At 46.0% G+C, this 3,482-nt stretch overlaps 1 long non-coding RNA gene across 1 annotated transcript; it reads right to left on the reverse strand.

The window, feature by feature from the left end:
* Positions 1–2,183: 2,183 nt before the first annotated feature.
* On the reverse strand, positions 2,184–2,738 carry LOC148156353 (uncharacterized). The gene is made up of 2 exons (XR_015764598.1): positions 2,681–2,738; positions 2,184–2,583 (listed from the first exon to the last, which is right to left on the reverse strand). It is a non-coding gene; the product is annotated as an uncharacterized LOC148156353 (long non-coding RNA).
* Between the last annotated feature and the right edge of the window lie 744 nt (positions 2,739–3,482).

The following is a 3,482-nucleotide window of genomic DNA, read 5'->3' on the forward strand; positions in this document are numbered from 1 at the left end:
TCCAGAAAACTGCAAAACAGTTGAAACACTGAGTTCCTCTGAATGAAGGCTGAGTACCCACCTGTACAGAGTGAAATATTGGCCAACACATTTGATGTGTATTGATGATTTTTGGTGATGAAATTTAGCAAAATGTCATGTCTGTTCTGTGATTGGTGACTGTATGATGTTTTGTGACATCATGTTTTTATGATGTAAAGCACTTTCAACTAATCTGTTGCTGAAATGTCCGATACAAACAAACTTGATTGGCTGATTGATCAGTATTTTTGCCAAAGTGTGGCTATGCATGTGGCCAGGTCCCAGTCCAGTTTTGGGGCCCCTGGTGGCTCCTCTGAGGGCTCTGTGTGGGAGCGGGGCCTCTGAGGTGCTAGCGGGACTGTCTGGGTTATTAATGACGGGAATGGGTTGTACCTCACACATTCCATCACCCTGTGGCTCACACATTACGAGCTCATCTACCACACTGACACCTTACACTCCACCCCCTGAGCCAAGCACAAATCCCCACCAACCACCTAATAAACATCTTGGTCCTGGAGCAATGCCTTCTAAAGCTTTTTTTTTTTTAGATTAAAATCTTTGATGGTATCACATTTCTGGTGCATGTATCAAGCAAATATAATTCTAAAAATATCAATAACATACAGTTCCATGTTTATAGTTCTACAACGACAACAATATTATGTATTTTCCAGACATAGAGCCATTTTATAGCAAACATGTTACCTTCAGTTGCTATAACAAGGCTGAATATATCAAATATGACTTAAAAAATGTAACACCTTGAAATTGGGCCTCTGTCTCTTTAAAAACTCCTGGCCTTTCTGAAACTTCACCTTCTCTTATGACAAAAGTTGCAAACTCTGAATTCTGTATTTCCTGACCTCTGACCTTCATAAAGACACAGAAGACATGCTGCCTTCATCAGCGGCATTATGGTCTCTGAAATTTCCAAAACTGTGCTTATGTGTTAAAATGTATTCATCAGTTGATGCAGCTGCTTCAGTAGAAGTTTTAACTTTTCGTGATCGATCGATCAATCAATCAATAAAGTTTATTTGTATAGCACACTGCAGCAGCAGGACAGTTCAAGGAGCTTTACATAATAAAAACATAAAATCACAAAGTTATAAAGAAAATACCATAAAATCAGCAACTGAACAAACATTACATTTGCGGTAACAACAACCCCCTCTACATGGCCCAATACACTCGGTGGTCCAGTGACCCCTTGTCGACTGAAACCATTATGTGTTGTCCTAGAAGAAGAATCTATGTTTTATGGAGCAAATCAGTTTGCAGCATTAAACTTTTGGAAAATACAGCGGAGTTACCTCTTGTTCCTTCAAAATCTACAATTTGATTGTGGTGAAGGTCTATGAGGAGCGACTCATCCTGTCCAAGAGCTTCAACCACTCTGGCTTTAACACTGACCACTGATGACTCAAACATAGGAAATGTAACACTGACAGTTTTTGTGTCTTGAGGGCCCATCAATTTACCTCTGTTACAAACACATTCTTTAGGGTGAATTTGAGTTGGAGTTGAGTCATTGTTGGTGCCCTCTCCATAGACCTGAGTGGTTACTGCCCTGCAGCTCAAAGGCATCAAAAAACATTCCCTCACCAGGCAACGCACCCTGTTGTCGTCTGCCATCAAAATAAGTTGAATCTGTTCGCACCTGAAAGCAAACAAAAGTTAAAAAGGATAGCTAATAATAACATGATTTGCCTATATCACACTTGTTTTCTTTACTACAAAAGTAGCACTTCTGGAAATACCAGAGCAAGCCAGCGATGTTAGTGCTCTCGCTTTGTGCTAATGTAGTGCACTACAGTAAAGGAGTGGTAGGGTCTGCCCTTACAGCCAAAAAAAAAATGAAATGAAGAAAAACTGAGGGTCATGAGCCTGTAGGCCTGGATGTGTTGATAAACATTCTACAGATGGTTATTGGCACAATCTAGAATAATAGTTGTGATACCTGGGTCTGTCACCAAAACTCCACAGTAAAATTATGAAATGTTGTGGTTATAGTAATCATCTAACAACGAAGGTTTGTTGTTACCTCTCAGGAGTTGGGGCATATAAATTCTTGAATTAAACAGAAGCATATCCTGGATTTGTCATGTCGGGTTCAATTTTTCTTACCCACATGCAAGAACACGCTCAGGAGAACAAAATCAGTTAGATAAGTTTATTTAAAGGGAAAGGGGAAAGGGGACGATGGTCGGAGATTGGTAAGGGGAACCAGAACGTCTGATTAGGGAGGGAGAGTGGAAGCGCCGACCTGCTGCAGAGGCGTGGGTTCCAGGTTCCGGCAGACTGAGACGACGGAGAGTGTTGGAGGGCGGACAGGTAAGCTTTGCTGTGGGCGGACAGAGCCGCTGGCGGAGGTCCAGGTCTAATCTAGCTCCCGGGGCTAGGGCGACCTGCGGGTAGCTGGTGGCGTCTCAAGGTGAGTCCGCAGGGGTGGATCAGGAGAGGTAAGTGCACGGAGTATGGCGTCCGATGGAGGTGGCACACAGGGAGATCAGGGAAGGACAGCGTTCACTGACGAACTCGGCTAACACGGGAAAACACCTGACGAGGAGAACACAACGAGGAATTACTCAGAGGCAGAAGCACGACGAGGAAATTCTCAGAGGTAGTCACTTGGCCGTCGGGGAGGAACGTTTACCATGGAAGGCAACACTCAGGCACTGGAGTGTTGGCCAGATGCTCCATAAATACACCACAGCAGCAGCTCCAGATTAGACACAGGTGTGCCTACGGGGTTGGCACCGCATCTCTCCAGGGGCTCAGTCATCCGGTGACATCTGGTGGACAGGGAAGGAAGCAGCAGGCAAACCAAAAAGGAAAAAAAAAGAAAACAAAACAGAACTCGGGCCATGACAATACCCTCCCCTCAACGGTCGCCACCCGGCGACCGAGAAGACTGGGAGACGGTAAAGTCAGAGATGAGGGAGGGGTCGAGGATGAAGGAACGTGGGACCCAGGAGCGTTCCTCCGGACCATAGCCCTCCCAATCGACGAGATACTGGTAACCCCGACCTCGCCGACGGGAGGCCACTATCCGGCGGACAGAGTAGGCCGGATGGCCATCTATGACTCGGGCGGGAGGAGGGGGTTCGGTCGGAGGGCAAAGGTCACTCGAATGGACAGGTTTAATCTGGGACACATGAAAGGTGGAATGCATGCGTAGGGACTTGGGAAGGCGTAGCCGAACAGCGGCTGGGCTAATAACAGCCAGGATTTCAAAAGGGCCGATGTATTTGGGACCCAACTTCTTAGATGTGGCCTTCAGGGGAACATCACGGGTGGACAGCCAGACCTCTTGACCAACAACATAAATAGGTGCAGGGGTCCTCTTACGGTCAGCCATGCGTTTGTTCTGAGTGGCTGTTTTGTTGAGTGCAGCAATGGTATCTTTCCATACCTTTTGGCAGCGACGGATGTGGTGCTGGACAGAGGTGACCGAA

Source organism: Poecilia mexicana, unplaced genomic scaffold (genome assembly GCF_051168715.1).
Source record: "Poecilia mexicana isolate PSO_F unplaced genomic scaffold, ASM5116871v1 scaffold_11, whole genome shotgun sequence".
In the NCBI taxonomy this organism is placed as follows: Eukaryota; Metazoa; Chordata; class Actinopteri; order Cyprinodontiformes; family Poeciliidae; genus Poecilia; species Poecilia mexicana.